Source organism: Enhydra lutris, unplaced genomic scaffold, assembly GCF_002288905.1.
Source record: "Enhydra lutris kenyoni isolate GAN:26980312 unplaced genomic scaffold, ASM228890v2 scaffoldscaffold26, whole genome shotgun sequence".
NCBI classification, from domain to species: Eukaryota; Metazoa; Chordata; class Mammalia; order Carnivora; family Mustelidae; genus Enhydra; species Enhydra lutris.
The window spans coordinates 12,479,710-12,502,591 of NW_019154110.1; the positions used below are offsets into that span (position 1 = coordinate 12,479,710).

Genomic DNA, 22,882 nt, shown 5'->3' on the forward strand with positions numbered 1-22,882 from the left:
AATCATGTCCAATGCTCAATATTTCCTAGTTGTTCCAGAAGTGCATACCTTGCGTCCAAAACAAGACAAACTTATAGGTGTTTGAATATGCTGTTATTCCTCTAGCTCAAAGTACACTCTAAAATGGTCTCTTCTGCCTTTGCCTTAGAAATCGCAGTAACAACACTAGCAAACTTTAGAGTGTGATGGAATCAATTTGTTAATATTTGTGCGGTGCTCAGAAATAGAAGGCATTAAATACTGTAGTGGATGGCAGCTTAATAAGATAATTAACTAACCATTCCTAACTTGAAACTGTGTAAGTATGGACATGTTTTACTTCTGAATATTTTATTCTTTCTTTCTTTTATTGGCTTAAGCATACTACTGAATGTTCTGATGACTCAATTTGAGTGAAAGAAAAAAGACATTTTTTAGTTTGAATAAGAATTACTTTACCATTTAGTGGCAACATTTTCTGTCAGTATATAGAAAGTTTTTCATCTTCACATGCCATTTTTTATGCGCTAAGTAGAAAGACTGTTAAAAGTAAACACCTGAACTAATCTCTAGTTAGGAAAGCATTTGATCACTGACTTTGCCATACATTTGAGTCAGAACTCCCTTCAAGAACACAACCAGTCCCTCCCAGGGTGGAAAGCAACTACTCAGTTCTGATGTATACACAGTTAAACCTTCTATTATGTGTCCTATTAATAATCATATTTACTTTTGTAGTGTGTACTGTCTCCTGATCCCTTAGCTCATACTCATTATAATTCTCTCTAAATAAATAACATTCAAGTTCCAATCCCCATAGATCTGCTGGTGGAGACCACTTCCCTCCATTTTTCTGGGACTCTAAGTCCTAGAAATCTAAAGAATCTAAAATTATTTTAAAGCAAAAATTAAAGTGGAATAACAATTAGGTGCCACTAAACTTTCCTAAAATGTTTATTATCTTAAAAGTTTTATTTGTTTATTTCAGAGAGAGAGAACATGAATGGGGATGAGGGGCTGCGGGAGAAGCTGATTCCCCGGTGAGCAGGGACTCCAACTTGGGGCTTGATCCCGGGGCCCTGGAATCATGACCTGAGCTGAAGGCAGATGCTTAACTGACTGAGCCACCTAGACGCCCCTACACTCTCCTAAAATGTTTAAATTTTTTTCTGATAAGATGTAGTGTTTAAACTATAATGAACTCTTAGCTTAAATTATATCAAAGACAGAAAAGCAGAAAAGTGAAACAATAATTTTAAATTAATAATAGAAAAGATAGAAAAAATTATTAGAAATGAAGATATTTAGCATAAAAAGTTATTAAATCTCATTTGCCTTGCTGAATACTAGGTTTAATGCTATCATTCCTATATTATTACTCTTAAGAGAGTTTATTTTATTTTGTACCCTCAATGCTTAACACATGCCTGGAACAAGGAAAGCACTTAATAAATATTTGAAAAATGAGTGAGAGGATGAATGAATGAATGCATGGATAAATGACCAATGTACTCTAAGTATACGCTGCAGTTTATGCGTAAGCCTGTACCTTACCACTGATGCTCATTTTACATATGTATCTGAAACAGAGCTGCAGGAAGCAAACATAAAGAATCAGCCCTCAAACACCCTTTAGCCTGGACTCCTTGAAACTAATCTCGGACTCATCTGAGAGGGGTTTGGTTGAAGATGTCATTATGGAGGGAGGAAATGGCAGAATCTCAGGTATCTGGAAGGCTCTAAGTAGGTTCTTAAGTTAAAGTTGGCAAAATTTATTGCCAACAACTCCTCAACTTTTGTTTTAAAATACCTTCTAATGTTATTTCACAAACCTCATTCAGCCATATGATATATACAAATATTTATAGATAAAGGACCATATTATGTTTCTAAAGTATATTTAATTTTTAAGGCCATAACTACAGGGTAAAAAGCACAAGGAAGCTGATATTCTGGCTGAGAGGGAACGCATTTGGAGTTCTCTTTGGGATCAGGGTCAAGAATGCCCCTAGAAGTGTGTTTATTGAGGGCAGTACAGAAAAGTCTGGCATATGTTATCAATTTGGGGGAAAAGTACATGTATCTACATTGGCATGAGGCAATTTGTTAGACCCAGAGGCAGGATTCTAAGTGATGTACTAACAAGACAAAAATAAGAAAACTGTTTAAAAAGCACATCATTAGAGTCAGAATAAAAACCCTATCCTAAATAGTTTATACATGAAACCACCACCTTGTGGAATGAAAGATAAATGCTTTATTATGTTCTGCCACTTGTGAATGATGTCATCACTGTGATTACATGAAGAAGAAACTTCTTACTCCAGATGGTCACCACTTTCTCTCTCTGGTAGCTCTAGTATTCATAAGTTAGAATAATTTTTGTTCAATTCAATCATAGAAAAACACATTGTCTATTCTCAATGATATGGTTGGATGCACACAATGTTTTATCTGCTTACTCTCTTCAGTTTTTGCTAATGCGTTTTCTTATATGATTTATTCTTTTATTATAGTGACTGCAAGTTTTGCCTGTATAACCAGAATAGACTTCTAGCAACCTCTAGTCTGTTAGTTTCTAAGTGGGGTCAGAGATTATTTTTAAAGGTTTATTAAACTCTCTTGCATTTAAGCAAAGGTTTTTACTTCCTACCTACATGATGAGAGATACTCACGAATTAATGTGGAAAGGAATGAGTGGATAATTCCTGTTTGTTAACATTTATATAATAGATAACTATCTCAAGCCTCCCTATCTCTATGATATTATGGAATTTAGAAACCATGTGATTTAATATCTTCATTTTTTAAATTAGGAAAATGAGTCTCAGAAAGGTTAAGTGGATCGCCCAAAGTTACACTATCAGTTAATGACTGCACTAAGACCAAATCCCAGGCCTTTTATACTCTTTAGTGCATTTTCTACTATATGACGCAATACTGCTTAGAAGTAGAGTGAAATATAAATGGGCTTTCCAGAAAGCAAAATTCATTATGCTTAGCAACTATTTTACTTATTCAAATGCTCCCAATTTCTTGTGATTTTTATATTTCATCTCTTAAAAATAATGGTAAAGTTTCACTTTGGTGCAAATAAAGCTATTTTATATACTTCCCAATAGCAATTTTTTTTAAAAGAACATGCATTTTACTGTGACATTTGCTTTGTTGTACGTGTATTTTTAAACCAGGATAATGGAAACACTTCTGATTTTTCCATTAGCTATACAAGCAAAGTTTTTGCTTTAAGATGAGAAAACATTGTAGGTATTTAATCTGTTGCACATACGAATTCTGCCAGATGTCTGGCTGATCCACATTACATGAGTTTGATGACAGCTATCTTGCAATTTCTAATTGGAGGAGCTTGAAGTAATTGTGCAAAAGCCATGTTCAGTGTGTGTAGCAATGAAAAAGCCCAGATACTGGAGAAGAATCTTTCACTGGACCTGTTAATAGAATCCAAATTCCAGTTTGTAAAGCAGCCAGCTGCAACCCACTTGTGATATACCATATGAAGAACAACAGATGAATTTGATACAAATGATTTATGAAAGCAGAACGCTGCTATTTAAAATTCACACTAGTTGATTAAAAAAAACACATTTACATCTTTGCTTGGACTATGACTTTGAAATAAGAACAAGCAATCTAAGTTAAAAATTCTTTGGCATCTTAAAAGTATGCAATGTTGGGCACATATAACTTCCTTCTTTTGAAGTCTTTAAAATGTACATATTTGTCAGTGAGGGGGAAAAAAAGGATAATGCTAAATATCTCTTACTAAACTTGACTTGGACTAGTCTATGTCATCACTAACTCTTCTTCCTCCTTCTTCTTCTTTATAGCAGTGGACAATTTAAAGCAGTGATTTTCAAACTATGGACTTTGACCCACTTATTAGATCCTAACCAGATTTTTAAGAAATGAAATAAAAATTGCATCAAAGGTGCATTACACATAGTGAGGATAACAACTTTTGAGTCTTATGATAAAAATGCATTTATTTTAAAATCATGTGAATCATGGTTTTAGAAGTTTGAAAGGCACTGATTTAGAATAGAACAATTATGAAAATTATTGCTAGTTTTCTTCAACATTTTGTGCCTATTTTTCTTCTTTGGTTTCCTCCTTGGAAACCTTTAACTCTGTTATCACTAATTACCATATCTTGGAGTTTACTTTCTACACAAAAGCTTCGCAGAAGGAAGAATTATGTATACTAACAGATGACATATATGAACATATGTTTTAGTATTCTAACATCTACCAATAATGAATTCTAAAAGATAACAAAAGAACATGTAGCCAAATCTCCCGAGCAATCAACTTTTTTAAAGCAAATAATTAACCAGGAGTCAGGACATCTAAATATTATTCCTATAATTGTCAGGCTTTATACAAGTCTTACTGTGATTTAGTTTCTTAGTATATTTTGGGGGAGTAATTCCTGCTACTAAACTCTTTTCCAGAACCCCTGGAAAATTAGTATTAGCAGACTAATAATAGTGTAGGCTGCTCTGAGCAAGATGTAAGACAAACACATAGATGGAGAGACCTGCTAGAATAGCAATTTTAAGACCCCTTTTAATCTTTCCCATTGCATATTTTCTGATGGTTTTTTGTATCCTTTAAAATATTTCTCTTAGGTAAAAGATTTTCCTTCATGTTTTTAATCTTCCCATTACAATCTAAAAGGCTTTTTTAGAATACAGAGCATGACTTAGAGAGTTTGGTATCATTTTAAGGCCCAGAAAAGAATTCTCTGAACAGATGTGACTTAAGAGATACTTATAATAAATAATTAAATCAAGGTATAGGATGAAAGACAGATGAAGAGTTAAAATATTATGAGGAGATGGAAACGACTCTACTGACCTTAAAATAAACACCATGAAATCAATGAGGAATATAGACAAGAGAAGAAACACAGTGAGGTGGGGTTAAAGTGTGCTAGGTTGTAAATAGGTAGAAAGATATTGATTCATAGTTTGATATAAACATATATGAAAGTAATGGTGATTTTTATGACACAGTTTTACTAATTCCTTTCCAATTTTCTTTAGTTGGATGTTTCCCTGTCATTGGGGACTAAAGGCTCTTGCATCATAGTCTTTTTGCTAATATTAAGCTAGAAGACAAAAATAATCAGTCAGCCTACCTACTTAAGACAAATCATGCTTTCCTTTAAGACCTCATCAAGAGCATCAAGTTAAAACTGAATTTGATTCCATCAACATAATGGCACAATCAACATGGAGATGTGACAAAAATGTTATGACAGTCAATGCATTCCCTGGGATACTGACAGAATCTAGTAGCAAGGTCCAAATCCAAATTGGATGCTGTACTTGGACAAGGTATGGATATCAGATTTGGTAACTCCAAATGTTCCATCAACCATCTCCCATTACCTTCCCCATACAAGATTCAATATCAAGTGGCAAGAAAAACTCCCCACAGAGAAGTATTTGTCCATTACCATTTTATAGGAGGCAAAGGTCATGCAAAGTTGGTTTCCATGGGGCAGGTCTCCACAGGCAGGATCTGAGCTTCAGTAACAACTTTTTGGGCAATGAAGTTAGGAATGAGGCATAAGGACAGCTGAGAAGACAGCCAGAATACACTCAATATTATAGTAAAAAGTGGAGAGAAAGATCAATAGAAAATTCTTAATGCTAATTTTGAAGAAAGTGGAACTGCCAGAAGACTTAAGACACTGATGAGAAGATAAGCCATCAAAAAAAAAAAAAAAAAAAAAAGAAAGAAAAGAAAAAAAGAAATCAGATCAATAGAGCTGGTATTTCAAATGTGCAATCTTTGCATATGGTGAAGGCCTGGTTTTAGTCCATTATGTACTTTGAGTAAAGTGGAAAGAACTTGTGCTTTGGAATTATGTAGACTATTAGTTCTCAGTCTAAATCCTCCAGTTGCTATATGTTTAATGATGGACAAGTTAATTAACCTCTCTTAGCTTTGGGTTCTGAAATGAAAAAATAATACTTGCATATTAAGTGCTTAGCATAATTCATGGCACATAATGGGGAATCTAAATAAGATCTATTATTGTTGCTGTTAATAGGGAAGATATATTTATTTCTGTAGATCTGTTCTTGCCCATGATTTCCCTCATGACCAATAATACATATTTTTGAGTAGTCTGACCGAAGTCTGAAGGCACCATCTGTAGCAGTTGGAATCACTCATTAACTTCAATAAATTGAGCCAACCTAATATCACTGTAGTTGGTACCCTTGAGAGCTATATTAGTTGGCAAAGGATTATTCTATATTTCATAACATTTTTTGCTGGGGGTGGTATTTAGGTTGGTGGGCTAACATAACTTTACTTTGTCTTGATATGTGGTCAAATTATGGTGATGATTACTTTGTAAGTGCCTTGCACATTATTAAATGTTCACAATAATGATGATGATAAGTAAAATTTACTTCACATATCTGCTATCTACTATATCATCCTCTCCCTGAAGCTTTGAGTCAGGCTTACATGTATGTAGAAATTGTGCCTAAAGGAAACAAAACAAAACAAAACATTCCTGACTGTATATATCTAAATGAGCCGTGTTCCCTACAAAGAAGTTCCCTTGGGAAGCTATACAAACATTCTAACAATCCTGCCATTGCTCAAAATACTTTTGAAACTTCTCTTCTAGAAGTACCTTATGACCCTGTTTATGAGCCATATGAAAAAGTCAGACTCATTAATTTACAGTCACACATAATTTTTTTTTTACCTCTGATAGTATTACCCTGCTTGATTACCCATCTTGGCTTTAAGTGATCTTGCTGCTTCCAAAATAAAATCCAACCTAAAGGATGAATATCTGCCACTATCTAGGGTATTATGGGGGAATATATTGCATGTTCTGAAAGCAATCCCGAAAAGAATTCCAGAATTCCAGATGCCTGAATAACATCTCCCATGGCAATGAGCTTGTTGAGAACAACTCTCCTCCGCATAAAAAAAATATAGTGTTTTTTTTTTCTTTTTAAGACCATTTCATTCAATAGTTACTGAGTTCTAACTATTGCCAATGTGTTTATTCGTTCATTCATCCAAAAAGTATTTATTGAGTATCTACTATGTGATAGCCTTTGGGCTGTGGATCCAGCAGTGAATAGGACAGACAGAGTAAGTATTCTTCATCTAGTCAGGAAGACAAAGATTAAATAAGCAATTGCATAAAGAATGGTGTAATGGGAACAAATTTTAGGGAGACCTAAGTTAATCTAGGGACCAGGATTAACTCTCCTGAGAAAATGACGTTAAAGCTGAGATTTGAAAGATATGTAGGAGTATTTCAAGTAGAGACAATAACATGTAAAAGCCTGGGGGCAAGGATGCGTGATGTTACAGGAACTGAAATTCATATGGTTAATAGCGTTTGGGAGAATAGCAAGAGAAGACTGGCAGACATCAGAACATATAAGGCCTAATAAACCATATGGTGGAGTTCAGAGTTGTACATATACTGAAGAATGCAAATCTGGTGGCAGAATGGATTGGTGAGAAGAGACACTGGAGGTAAGGAGACCATTTGGTTGGTTATTGCAAAAATTAGGAGGAAATGATCGTAGTAGAGATGGAGAGAAGTACATGGATTTGAGAAATGCTCAAGAGGTAAAAACAACAACAACAACAGGAACTGAAGGTTTATTAGATGTCACAGATAAGGAAAGGGAAGAGTTAAGAATGTGACTATCACGTCGGTCTGGAAATTATGTATGTGATGATGCTACTCATCGAGCAGGGGACACTGGAGAAGATTCTCTAATTAATCAGTAGAGAAGAGGTAATTAGTTCACTTTTAGAAATGCTATGTTTGGGGCACCTGGGTGGCTCAGTGGATTAAGCCGCTGCTTTCGGCTCAGGTCATGATCTCAGGGTCCTGGGATCGAGTCCCACATCGGGCTCTCTGCTCAGCAGGGTGCCTGCTTCCCTCTCTCTCTCTCTCTCTCTCTCTCTCTCTGCCTGCCTCTCCGTCTACTTGTGATCTCTCTCTGTCAAATAAAAAAAAAAAAAAGAAAAAGAAATGCTATGTTTGAGGTGCCAGAGGGGTATCAAAGTAAGATTGTTAAGTAGGTATTTGGACACATAAGTGTGGTCAGAACAAAGACTGAGCTTGGAATTATATATTTGTAAATCATCAGCATAGAAATTAATCAGATCATTTCAAGTGAGTATATGGAGTGAAAAGAGCACAAGGCTGGGAAAGACCCCTGAGATATACCAATATTTCAGAACTGTGCAGAAGAGGAGATGCCCACAAAAGAAACTGAGGAACACAATAGAAAGGAAAGGAAAAGATCAGGAGAGTGTGGTGGCATGGAGACCAAAAAAAAAAAGTGAGCATTTAAAAAAGAGACATCAACAGTGCCAAATGTTGCCAAGAAGTCAAGGAAGTTTGGAATTGAAGTAAGGCTGGATTTGGAAGATAGAAGTTACAGATGATCCACAGTACAGTGGAAAACCACTTATTTAATAAATTGTGAGAGGGACCTGTGATTTGGCCAATAGGTAGTTCCTTGAAAAAGATTAAATTGGGGAATCATGAGCAAAAATTACATTCTTTAACATTTATTTTAACCTAAAACATGGATCTGTTTGCATGCATTTATTTTCCAATCTTCTGATATAAGGCCTAAAACTTTCTTGAGTGTAATCTGTTTATTGGATTTCTTTGAATATGTTTTATTATTAGAATATGTTTGTTGGAATCAGCATCAGTTTTCTTGCATAGACCATATACATAACTGCATTGTCTATGGTTCCTTGTTTTGGTTTATTTAAAGTAAATCAAGGACTTAAAGGTCCTCAAGGAGAGAATTTCTAAGAAGATGATAGAGTAGGAAGCACAAGGAATCTATATTCCTATCTAGATAACAATTGTCCTGGCAGAATCTGATATAACTATTTTGGAACTCTGGAGTCTACTGAGGCTTGCAACCTCCAGAGGAAGGCATGAATGGTAAATTTTGTTTAATTTTGATCAATTTCAGCTTTTAGTAAATTAGTAACTATCTGTCCAACTTCTTCATGCATTACAGGGGCAGCCTGCAATCCAGCTTGCAGGAAACAAGGTAGCAAAAAAGGACTCTGTCCACAAAATATCAAGGATCTGAGTTCTGATTGTTAATTACTAGGTTTTAAACTCAGAGGTACAAAGAAGCAGGTGGCCATTATTGTTGTACTTCCCCAACAAGCTCCACCCCTTCAGCTGAAATCATTTCCAGGGGATTTAAAAGGCTGGCACATTATTATTCCCCCTTCATTTTTATTTTTCCCCTTTTGGAAGCCAGACATTAAAGACTAGGATATTCAAAAGCAACTGCATATATAAGGGTAATTAGAAAGTCACCATGTATGCCTAGGGAAAGATGCAGGCTAAGAAAAGACCTGAAAAGATCTTAAGTTTATACCTCGGACTGATCCTTGGCACAGAGACACCTATAACAATAAAATAACAACAACAATAATCAACAATGAAACTCAGAAAATCCTATGGAAGGAGAAGAATCTGATCTCCAGAGTTACCGCATTATTAGTGTCAAATGTCCAGTTTTCAACAACAACAAGAAAAAACACAAGGATACAAAGAAATATGAAAGAATGATCCATTCAACTTATGGTTCAAAAAATAAGTTAAGAGAAACTGTCTCTGAAAAAAAGACCTGATGGAGGATCTACCAGACAAAGATTTTAAAACAAATGTCTTAAAAATGCTCAAAAAACTAAAACAAGATGTGGAAAAAGAAAGCACTCTGTGAAATGGAAATATCAATAGAGAGATAGAAATCTTAGAAAGAAACTAAAAAGAAATTCTGGAGCTGAAAAGTACAATAACTGAAATGAAAAATTCACTAGGGGGATTTAAAGGAAGATTTGAGCCACCAAAAGAAAGAAGCAGTAAACTTAAAGATAGGACAATGGAAATTAATTGAATCTGAGGAACAGAAACTAAAAAACTGAAGAAAAATGAACAGACTCTAAATGACCTGTGGAATACAATCAAGTGGACCAACATATGCATTGTGAGAGTCCCAGAAAGAGAAGAGAGAAAGAAAGTGGTAAAGTATTTGGATAATGGTTAAAAACTTCCCAAATTTGATGAAAGACATAAAAATAAACAAGAATTCAAAGTAAGAGACCCACAAAAAGACACCTTATAATTAAACTTTGGAAATACAAGGACGAGTAAGAGAGAATCTTGAAAGCAGAATGAGTAAAGTGACTCATCACATACAAGAAATCTTCATTGGATTATCAGCAGATTTCTCGCCAGAAACTTTGGAGGCCAGAAGGCCATGGGAAGATCATTCACAGTGCTAAAAGAAAAAAAAAAAAAAAAAAAAAAAAAAAAAAAAAAAAAAAAATCCCAAATCAACAACCAAACTCTACAACTTAAGGAACTAGAAAAAGGAAGAACAAATGAAACCCAAACAAATGAAACTAGCAAAAGGAAGGAAATAATAAAGATGACAGCACAGGTAAACAAAACAAGAATTTTTTAAAAATAGAGAAAATCAATGAAATAAAAGATTGGTTTTTACAAAAGATCAACAAATTTGATAAACAGCTAGATGGATTAAGAAAAACAGAGAGAAGATTCAAATTCTGAAAATCAGAAATGAAAGTAGGGACTTTACTACTGATTCTACAGAAATAAGAAGGATTATAAGGGAGTACTATGCATACCAACTAACTGGATAATCTAATCTATATAAAATGGACAAATTCCCAGAAACACAAAACCTACTAAGACTAAATAATGAAAAATAGAAAATCTGAATAGACATATATCTAGTTAGAAGACTGAATCAGTAATCAAAAATCTCCCAACAGAAAAGCAACAGACCTGATGGCTTCACTGGTGAATTCTACAAAATATTTAAATAAGAACTAACATCTGAAGTACCTGGGTGGCTTAGTCGGTTAAGCATCTGCCTCTGGGTCAGGTCATCATCCCAGGATCCTGGATTAAGGCCCGTGTCAGTCTCCCTGCTCAGGAGAGGAGTCTGCTTTTCTCCTCTTCTTTTGCTTCTCCCCACCCCTGTTTGTGCGCTCTCTCTCTCACTCACTCTCTCTCTCAAATACATAAGTAAAATCTTTAAAAAAAAAAAAAAGAATTAACACCAATAATTCTCAAACTTTCCAAAACCATTGAAATAAAAGAAGAAACATTCTCTAACTTATGCTTTGAGGCCAGCTTTCCCCTCATACCAAAGCCAGGCAAAGACACTACAAAACAAGAGAGAATTATGGACCAAAATCCTTTATGAATATTTTTGCAAAAATCCTCAACAAAATAGTAGCAAACTGGATTCAACAGTGTATTCAAAGGATTAAACACTGAATCTTTTATTCAGTGGGATTTATTTCCAAAGTGCAAGAATGTTTCAATATGAGAAAACTGATCAATGTAATACATCATGATAACAGAAAAAAATATACAAGATCATCTCAGTTGATGCAGAGAGAAGCATTTGACAAAAATCAACACACTTTCATGATTAAAAAAACACTCAACAAACGAGGAGTGGAAGAACTACCTCAATATATAGTAAAAGCCATACATTAAAAATCCACAGTGAATATCATACTTAATGGTAAAAGACTGAAATTTTTTCTCTAAGATCAGAAATAAGGCAAAGATGCCCACTTTACCACTTCTATTCAACACAGTACTAGCAGTTCTAGCCAGAGCAATTAGACCTCCCCAAAAAAAGAAAGAAGGAAAGGAAAAAAGAAATAAAAAGACATTCAAATTGGATATGAAAAAGTAGAATGATCTCTATTCACAAATGATATGATATTATAAGTAGAAAACCCTAAAAATTTCACAAAAAATTGTTAGAACAATTGAATTCAGCAGAAAATAACACTACATTAATTAACTGGATTTAAAAAAAACTTTAAAAATTTTTAAATAAAACTGTAAAAAAAGGAGACACTATCGACAGAGTAAAAAGGCAACTCACAGAATGGGAGAAGATATTTACAAATTACATACCTGCTAACATCAAGAATATATAAGAACTAATGATAACAACAACAGCAGCAACAACAACAACAAATGGTCCAATTCAAAACTTGGTAAGGGGCTTGAATAGACATTTCTCCAAAGAAGATATAAATGGCCATGTAGCACATGAAAAGGTGCTCAACATCTCTAAGTCATTAAGGAAATGCAAATCAAAAATCAAAACTACAATGAGATACCACTTAACATCCATTAGGATGGCTAATTAAAAAAACAAAATTGCAAGTGCTATTGAGGATGTTGAGAAATTGGAACCCTTGTGCACTGTTGGGAATGTAATACGGTACAGCTACCATGGAAAACAGTTCTTCAAAAAGTAAAAATAGAATTATATGTTGGGGCACCTGGGTGGCTCAGTAGGTTAAAGCCTCTGCCTTCAATTCAGGTCATGATCCCAGGGTCCTGGGATCGAGCTCTGCATCAGGCTCTCTGCTCAGCAGGGAGCTTGCTTCTCCCTCTCTCTCTGCCTGCCTCTCTGCCTACTTGTGATCTCTGTCTGTCAAATAAATAAATAAAATCTTAAAAAAAAAAAAAGAATTATCATGTGTTCTAACAATTCCACTCCTGGGTATAGAGAATTGAAAGCAGTGTCTCAAAGAGATATATGTATACCCAAATTTATAGCAGCATTATTTCCAATAGCTAAAGTGCAGAAGCAACCCGAAGTCTATTGGCAGATGAATAGATAAGTAAAAGTTGTATATACATACAATGGAATATTATTCACACTTCAAAAGTAATATACATTACAACATGGATGAATTTTTTTTTAAGATTTTATTTATTTGTCAGAGAGAAAGAGAGCACACAAGCAGGGGGAGCTGCAGGCAGAGGGAGAAGCAGGCTCCCTGCTGAGCGAGGAGCCCTATGTAGGACTCAATCCCAGGACCCTGGGATCATGACCAGAGCTGAAGGCAGTTGCTTAACCAACAGAGCCACCCAGGTGTCCCCAACACAGATGAATTTTGAAGACATTATACTAAGTAAAACAAGCCACTCACAAAAAAAATTAAAAATTAAAAAAAACCCCAAATAATGTGTGATTTCACTTAGATTAATGCTTAGTCAAAATCATAAAGGCAGAAAGTAGAATGGTGGTTGCCAGGGGCTGGGGCAGAGAAAATAGGGAGTTATTGTTTAATGAGTATAGAATTTCTGTTCTCAATGTAGATGGTAGTGATGATAGCACAAGAGTATATTTAATACCACTTAACTATATGCTTAAAATGTTTAATATGGTAAATGTTATGCAGAAGACTGAAACTGGACAACTTTCTCACACCATACACAAAATAAATTCAAAATAGATGAAAGACCTCAATGTCTTTCATTAGGAAACCATCAACCCATTAGATAGGAAACCATCAAAATCCTAGAGAAGAACACAGGCAGCAACCTCCTTGACCATGGCCATAGCACCTTCTTACTAGACACATCTCCAGAAGCAAGGGAAACAAAAACAAAAATGAACTACGGGGACTTTATCAAGATAGAAAGCTTATGCACAGCAAAGGAAACAACCAACAAAACTAAAAGGCAATCTATAGAATGGGAGAAGATATTTGCAAATGACACATCAGATAAAGGGCTAGTATCCAAAATCTATAAAGAACTTATCAAACTCAACACTCAAAGAATAAACAATCCAATCAAGAAATGGGCAGAAGACATGAATAGACATTTCTCCAAAGAAGACATACAAATGGCCAACAGATACATGAAAAAATCCTCCACATCACTTGGCATCAGGGAAATACAAATCAAAACCACTAAGAGAAGTGAGAGCCACTTCACTCCTGTCAGAATGACTAAAATTAACAATAAGGAAACAATAGGTGTTGACAAGGATGTCGAGAAAGGGAACCCTCTACACCATTGGTGGAAATGCACAAGGTGTAGCCACTCTGGAAAACAGTATAGAGGTTCCCCAAAAAGTTAAAAATAGAACTACCCTATGACCCAGCAATTGCAGTACTAGGTATTTACCCAAAGGATATAAAAATAGTGATTTGAAGGGACACGTGAACCCCAATGTTCATAGCAGCACTGTCTGCAATAGCCAAAGTATGGAAAAAGCCCAGATGTCCATCAACTGATGAGTGGATAAAAAAGATGTGATGTATACATACACACACAGGTGCGTACACACACACACACACACACACAGAGACACACACACCCAATAGAATATTACTCAGCCATCGAAAAGAATGAAATCTTGACATTTGCAACAACATGGATGGAACTAGAGTGTACTATACTAAGCGAGATAACTCAATGTTATTAACAAATAACATGATTTCACTCATATATGGAATTTAAGAAACAAAACAGATGCATATAGGGGAAAGGAAGGAAAAATAAAAATAAGATTAAAAACTGAGAGAGAGGCAAACCATAAGAGACTCTTAACTATAGAGAACAAACTGAGGTTTGCTGGAGGGGTGGTGGGTGGGGCATGGAGTAAATGGGTGATGGGCATGAAGGAGGGCAGTTGATGTAATGATCACTGGGTATTGTATTCAAGTGATGAATCACTAAATTGTACCCCTGAAACTAATTCTACACTATATGTTAACTAACTTGAAATGAAATACAATCTTGAAAGGATGAAAAAAGAGATGGTAAATATTATGTTATATATATTCTACCACAATTTTAAAAAGTGGAAAAAGTGCTCATGAAGGAATCGGAGTGCAGAATGCTAGATACTTATGATTTTCCCCCAATCTCTTCTTTTTTACTCTTGTCCAATGGATTTTTTTTTTTTTTTTTGAGAGAGAGAGAGAGCGTGCAAGTGACAGGAGAGGGAGAAGGAGAGAGACAATCTATTTTTCTTAAGATTTTATTTATTTACTTGAGAGAGAAAGAGGGGGAGAGAGAGAGAGAGAGAGAAAGCACTAGCAGCAGGCAGAGAGAAGCAGCCTCCCTGCTACTGAGCAAGGAACCTGAGGCAGGGCTTGATCCCAGGACCCTGGGATCACGACCTGAGCTGAAGGCAGATGCTTAACCCACTGAGCCACCCAGGTGCCCCAGGGAGAAAGAGAATCTTAAGCAGGCTCCTTGCCCAGTATGGAACCCAACGGAGGGCCTGATCCCATGATCCTGAGATCACGACCTGAGCCAAAATCAAGAGTCGAATGTTTAACTGACTGAACCACCCAGATGCCCCCCAATGGAAAAATTTAAAGACATTTTCCTTTTTTTAATGTTTCTAACTCACTCAACTTCATTTTAGTAGAAACAACCATTTTCTTTATTTATATTTCAAATAAAAATTATGTAATGGTTTATAAAATAATCACTTAAATTATGTAATTTTAATAACAAGTATAGCATAAATAGGTTAAATAAACACAAGTGATTCTTGGTAAGTCTACCAGTCTAATGAGAACAAAAATCTATGTGTAAACTGGGCAGTGGCATATTACCTAAATGCTATCAGTGTGCTGTGGGCATCAGTCAGTATATTTTGTTTATAGAGTTAATGGACGAGTACCCATTAATATTATGTTGGTTAAACAGAGCTTAGTTACAAGAGTTTTCTACTTGAGTTCCAAGGGATGATCAGGAAGCAGTGGGGGTAGGAGTTTAAAAGAATATAGAAATTAGAAATGATTGAATGTAAATCCCCAAGCATTTTGTAAGCTACCACCAGCCAGATCTAGTGATTTTTCTATTTCTTAAATTCTAGTTGCTGAAAACTAACTGGCATCATCATCTTTTGAGAAGTAAATTTTAGTCATGGAATTTCTATTTGAACTAAAATTATATAACTCATAGATATATTTTGATTTAAACTTAATGACAGCAAATTGGTTTATAGTGGAATATAGTAATTCTGGATAAACATAAATTTTGTGTTTCAAAATGAAACAAAGTTTTCTAATTGCAGTGAACAAGAGAATGTAATTAGTCCCAATTGCCAAATGAGATGCTCTGCCAAGAATTTCAAGAACAGGAAAAAAATAGAATTGGATTCAGCATGAATGCCAGGGAAAGAATGCTTCCAAAAATCTCTAAGACTCTCCATGGGAAAGCAGTTCCTTTAGTTCCTTAAATCTCCATATCCATACCTTTCGTCAACACTGAGAATTTCCTCGATTTTCAAATTCCTGGTTTGGTATTCTGTTTTCCTTTATTAAAACTCCCGACTCCCGTCATTGCTCCGAAATCTCCTCCTCAGTTTATAAAGTTCAAATTTATGAAGGTCTTGAGGATTTTGTTTTCCAATAGTATCAAATTTTTCCTTTCAATGTAACAAGTGAGGAAGAATATAAACAAGGACTGGAAAGGGGCCCTCTGGCATCCAAAGAAATAAGACACTTTTTTCTATTTCCCTTGCTTTCTTTTCTTTTGAGACCTTCTGGGTCTCTAAGAAAATGACAGTTTCTGTCTTAGTAACTTGCTTGGTCTGCAAAATGACTGCAGATATGAAGCTTTTCCCTTTCACAAGAATGATTACACTGAAATCAGAATCTCACCAGAAGACAATTTTTCCCAATTTATTACGCTTCCAAGGACATTATGAATACATCACTTTCCCAGAGTGAACAAACGACAAAGCAACATAGAAAGCTGCCACACTGGGCTTCTACCCACTCTAATTTATATTATGGGTTTTCTGAATTGGCTCTTTAGCTATTGTAAGTATGCATTAATATTGTCTCTCCTTACTAAACTGCTTAAATCTGAAGATTGAAAAACAAACATAAAAGGGAAATATATATACACATCTCCAAAGCCATCAAAGAGAAGTACATTATTTTCTTCTCATGCACTCAAAAACTGGGTAGGGGCTGCCTGGGTGGCTCAGTCAGTTAAGCATCTGCCTTTGGCTCAGGTCATGATATCTGGGTCCTGGGGTCAAGCCCTGTGTTGGGCTCCCTGCTCAACAGGTAGTCTGCTTCTCCCTCTCCCTCTGCCCCTCCCCAACTTGTGCACACAAGTTCTCTCACAAATAAATAAATGGGATCTTTGGGGAAAAAAAAAAAAAAACTGGGGATGGGTATCAAAGTGTCATGTAATTATAGTATCTTATTAAAATTGGTGTTTTTACATGCAAAAATTTTCTGTCTTTTCATTATTCTCACTTGGCTTGAGAGCTACTGCTTTCTACTCAACCAAAAATATGAAAGGTTCAAATACTAAGCATTTAAGTGTTGAGTATATTGCAGTATGTGGTGCTGGCTTCACCCACTGATTGGCTCCCATCCACCAGAATTCACAATGGAAAATGTACCTAATGAAGGTTTATACATAACTTCTGGGAAGGCTTTTTGGATTTAATTTTTTTAATTTAACCCTATTATTTATTTCATATAAGTGGTCCCAAAGAGATGTCCATAGTGACCAGCTTTAATTTATACACCTCAGTGATCCACAGCACTATAAATGGAAGGTTCTGGTCTTACAATGACAGCATGCTTGGTTATAGGCAGGATAGATACAGTAGTTTGGAATTAACTAAAATTTAAAGAGCTATATATTCTACTTCCTGCTTATTTAGCTATGTGAAAGGTTATTCTAATTGCATATGATCACATATATTAGCTGAATTAAATTTAATCCATTGTTCAATACTAATTCCTTATGTAACATTAGACAAATTGTCTAAATGTTTTGGCTTCCATACATGTATAAATGGAGAGGATGCTTGCTCTTGCATTCTGTGATGAGATACTGAACTTCTGCTTTTGTTGCCATGACCCAAGGATTTGAGGCTGCTTTCTGTGTTTGTAGCTTACAAAGGTAACCCAAAAAAGGCATTAGAGATATTAATCCCACCTTTCTTTCTTACAGATAAGAAAACTTATGAGTTAGTTTTTTGTGCTTTGCCTTATGCTCTTCTGCCTATAGTTATATATTAAAATCTTACTTATATCCTTAAAAAGGAATTAATACAGTTCGCTCTTGAACATGAAGGTTAGGGGTGCTGACCCTCTGCAAAGTTGAAAATCTGCATATAACTTTTGACTCCCCAAAAACTTAACTACTAGTAGCTTATTGTTGACTGGGAGACTTACCAATAACAGTCAACTAACACATATTTTATATGCTACATGTATCATATACTGTATCCTTATAATAAAGTAAGCTAGAGAAAAGAAAATATTATTAAGAAAATCACAAGAAAGAAAAATTCATTTATAGTACTATAATATGTTTATAGAAAAATATCCATGTATCAGCACTCACACTGTTCAAACCCATGTTGTTCAAGGGCCAACCGTGTATGTAAAGCTCTTAGAATAGTACCTAGTTCACGATACTATATAAATGTTTGATCTTATTAATATATTTTTATTCCAACTCCTTTGTGAAATCTTCCCTATTCTCATCTGGGCACTCTTGTACAACCGTATGTTTCTTGCACTTATTTTCCTATTTAAGCTCATGTTAAACTTAATTGTTTATATTTCCCTCTCCTTCACCAGACAGTAAGCTATTTGAGGGCAAGAACCATGAAATTTCTTGGTATTATCCTTCCCCCCATTGCCTAGCATATGACTTTTCAATCATTACATTCTTAAAAAACTGTTAATTGATTTAATTGTAATGATGACCTTCAAAACCATTTGGAAGTTATCAGTTACCAGTATAGGATTCTGTTTTAGACCTGCCTACAAATACTGATAGACACCACATTTATTTCTTTATGCAGACAAATTGGAGTTGCAGTAAGATTAAGCAAGTGGCATGGTCAAATGGCAGGGACCAGAAAAAGGTAATTGCAAAACAACAACAAAATGCACAAACAATGGGATTCACAATGGAATTAAATTAGTCTGGAACTCATTAAAGTAACAGAGAGATTGAGACTAGGGACAAGAATAGATTTAGTTAAGTGAACAGAGAAAATAACGCATGGTTCAGATCCCACTTATAGGTAAGAAAGAGAAGCTGCAATCTTAAGAAAGCATCTGAAATGGTTTCCAAGTGTTTTATTAACAGGTGACTGTGTGATAGGGGATTAAAAAGAATATAGTCTCTAAAATACAGAGGATACATCTTTTCACATTAGTTCCATCCATAAGATGTTTGTTAAAGGATTCCTACTTACTAGAGTGATTTCCATTTAACTAGGATCATCTTCATGTGTACTGCTATTTCTTCAAAGAGGATCAGAGATATAATCACCACAAAGACCAATTCCAATTTTCTAAAGACTCTAGGAATTTCCATATGGAATTTGTTCTCTAGAACTCCTAATAGCTGGGCTTTTGACCAGAGTACCATTACTGTTTCCCTCTCATGCTCACTCAGTGAAATATAAGGTAAATAAATCTATAGACATTGTTTGGTTGCAGATGGGAGGCTCCAAGTCTAAAAGTCACTCCTGTCAATGGAGTGCCCCTAAGAAATACTAAGTGATTCAAACTGCAAATTCCACAGCATCACTTACTTGAACCAGTGAAGGAAGGATAGGAAGGGAGCAGGGAGGACCTTGTATAGGAAGGAAAGAAGTTTGATGTTGAATTTGATGTGACATAGAGGAGATGAAGAAAACACAGCCTAGACTTAAAATTCACTCGGAAACTGAAGTCAATAGGTTTATTTTGTTTTATTTTTTAAGAAGCTCCATGCCCTGTGTGGAGCCCAACATGGGACTTGTACTCATAACCCTGAGATCAAGCCTGAGATGAGATCAAAAGTTGGACCCTTAACCAAGTGAACCATCTAGCCTCCCTTAATAGTTTTAGGAGAACTAAAGAAAATTTTTCTGTCTTTAAGAGGATTAAAGAGGACTGTAAGTATAGATGGTTGGAAGTACTTGGCTGCTTGCCTATTAATATGCCCTAGGGATTGCAAATCATTTTCAAATTTGCTTTTTTTCCCATTTGTAGATAATTTAATTTTTTTTTTTTTTTAAGTTAAAAGCCTGCAAAGAGCTCAGGTCCTTGGGTAAGGAGAACTTTTGTGTTTCTATCCTTTAGACTATTTTATCCCTTGAGGGTGGTTAACCAGAGGTTTTTAAACTCTGAGAGTTCTATTGTCTGAGAGGGAGTCACCCTTGATACCTCTGCTCTCTATAGTAGGCATATGAAGAAGAGATGACAAAATCAGTTGGACTTCTTTCATTCCTATGATGGTAGTCTGATGAGTCATTTCTAATGATAACTCTCTCACCTTTTAATCAATTTGGTGAGTTTTTCAATATCCCTATTTTTTAAAAATTTCCCTTTTTGTTTAAGTCAACCAAAGTTGGTTCTTATATCTTCAATGTCATTTTTCTCACATATTTTATTCAGTCCTGTTAATTCTACTTCTAAAATAGATCTTGAATTGATTCACTTTTGTATATCTACTTTGATATCACCCCTACTCTAGGCTACCATATTTTCTTACCCAGACCATTACAAGCGTTTTCATGGTTCTGCTTTTGTTATCCTCAAATCTAATCCATTCTCCATATTGCAACCACAGTGATCTTTTTTTTTTTTTAATATTTTATTTATTTATTTGACAGGCAGAGATCACAAGTAGGCAAAGAGGCAGGCAGAGAGAGAGAGAGGAGGCTCCCGCTGAGCAGAAAGCCCAATGTGGGGCTCAATCCCAGGACCCTGGGATCATGACCTGAGCCAAAGGCAGAGGATTTAACCCACTGAGCCACCCAGGTGCCCCACCACAGTGATCTTTTAAAATTCAAATTCATCAATTTAGTTTTTTTATAATTAGTATTTTTTTAAATGGCATAGATTAGATATCAGATTATATCACATGTAGTAAGATATAATTTTTTGTGAATTTTTTATATGCACACATATAAAATATAAAATATGTATAAATAAATGTGTATATTGGGTCCCTGTGTACAATGTATCTCTTTCTGTAAAATCGTGATATGAATTTAGTTTTTGAAAAACACTACTTGAATATCTTGAACACAGTAGATTCTAAATAAATGTATCTGCCTCAAATTCTTTTTGAAATGTGGTAGAAGGTAAAACAAATGTATTTGAATAAACCTTTTTGCAATAAGGTCATGATTTCTCCTACTTATCTGACTTCTTACTCTTTAAGGCCGAATAATTTCAATTCATGAAGAAGACATAATAATCTTAAATGTTTACACATCTACTAACAGCTCCAAAACACAGGAAACAAAAACTGATAAAACGGAAAAAAGAAATAAAGAAATCCATGATTAAAAAGGAGATTTCAGGGTGCAGTGTTAGCAGTGGGATGCTGGGTGCAGACAGATTCTGTGAACAATCACAATGGGAAGCAAAGGAGGATTCATCCTGTTCCTGCTGGTCCTGGCTGTCCTCTGCCATTCTGATCACAGCCTGACATGCTCCATCTGTACTGAACCAGACCATGACTGCAATAAGACCACCACTTGTTCAGTTAATCTTGATGTGTGTCTTTTTGTCAAAGCTGAGCCAAAACTTCTTTACCACCAGTGTTGGAAGTTTGATAATCAAAATTACAAGTATATTTCAAAAGCCTTAGGGCTTAAGAAGCTTGAGTACCGCTGCTGCCCGCAGGACCTGTGTAACAGAAATGCTGGTGCGAGTGTCTCCGGGAAGATGGCTCTGCTGGCAACCCCACTGTTAGCAGTAGCCTAGACTCTTAGTCTCTAAATCAACACCAGGAGGCCTTCTCCTAAATTTTCCATATCTGGATATTCCTTATTTCCTTTGCCGCTGCATTCCAAAGGCTATTTTTCACCTGGATCCTGTTGGGAAAGACTAAAACACTAGCACAAGCAACCTGGTTAAGAGAGAGACTCTGAGAGACTTTGAAGACCAGTTGTGTTGGCAGTGAAGACCCACTGAAGGGACAAAATTTAAGGGTACAGCACGTGTGATCTGAGCTAGGTCACATGCTTCTTCCTCTGCTTTTTGCAAGACGAGCTTTGCAGTGACAGCTTGAGTACATTAGATTCTCTGCGTGCCCCAGTAATTTCTCCTCTGATTCCTTGGATGTAGTTATTAAATACTATGATTGGTGCTTTTTTGGTGGACTGGGGCAGGGGATTCTTTTTAACAGCCTCTCACAGGGAATGCTTTCATCCTCTCCCTTTATGGCTCCCATGCTGCCATGCAGGCACAACAAAGCTCCCACGTGTGGGCTGTCAGAGGCAGTGAAATTCTCAATGCAGGGTGATCACAATGACCTTTGCATTCTCAATTACTGGGTGTCTGGCAGGAAAGAAGGGGAGCTTTCCACATGGCAGGGCATGGAACCCCCAGGTCTGTCTTCTGAGAGGTAACAGTGGCTAAAATCTGAGTTTTCCTCTGTCCCTCAGTTGTGAATGGGCTTTGTTGTCTTCACTAGAAAAACTTATTAGCATATATTAATGATGTGTTAAAACTATCCCCCCAACTTTTTTTTTTATCGGATTGGTGGTATATCTTGGCTTTGTCACACACAGTTAAAGACTGAACATTGGGACATTCTTTGTTAAAAATGACCTTCAGTATTAAGTGTGCCTATTTTAAGTAGTACTCATAGCAAGTCTCTTCATATGTATATGTATACTGTATGATCACAAAGGGAAGAGCCTCTGGGGTTGTAGTTTGGGACCTCCAAATGTCCTCATGAAAAGCAACAGGGGTGTGTTTGACTTGTTGACCCCTACCTGACTTAGCACAGTTTATGAAGACATTTGTAAGGGTTATTAACATAATCACAAATGTTGAGGCTTTTGGAAGTTCTCCTGGTTTCCTAAAAAGTGCTACACTTTAGGGGTGCCTGGGTGGCTCAGTGGGTTGAAGCCTCTGCCTTCTGCTCAGGTCATGATCCCAGGGTCCTGGGATCAAGCCCCACATCAGGCTCTGTGCTTGGCGGGAAGCCTGCTTCCTCCTCTCTCTCTGCCTGCCTCTCTGCCTACTT

General features: G+C 35.9%; 1 pseudogene; it reads left to right on the top strand.

Moving 5' to 3' along the window:
• The first annotated feature begins 21,261 nt into the window (after positions 1–21,261).
• On the top strand, positions 21,262–21,612 carry LOC111151246 (annotated as a pseudogene).
• Positions 21,613–22,882: the final 1,270 nt, after the last annotated feature.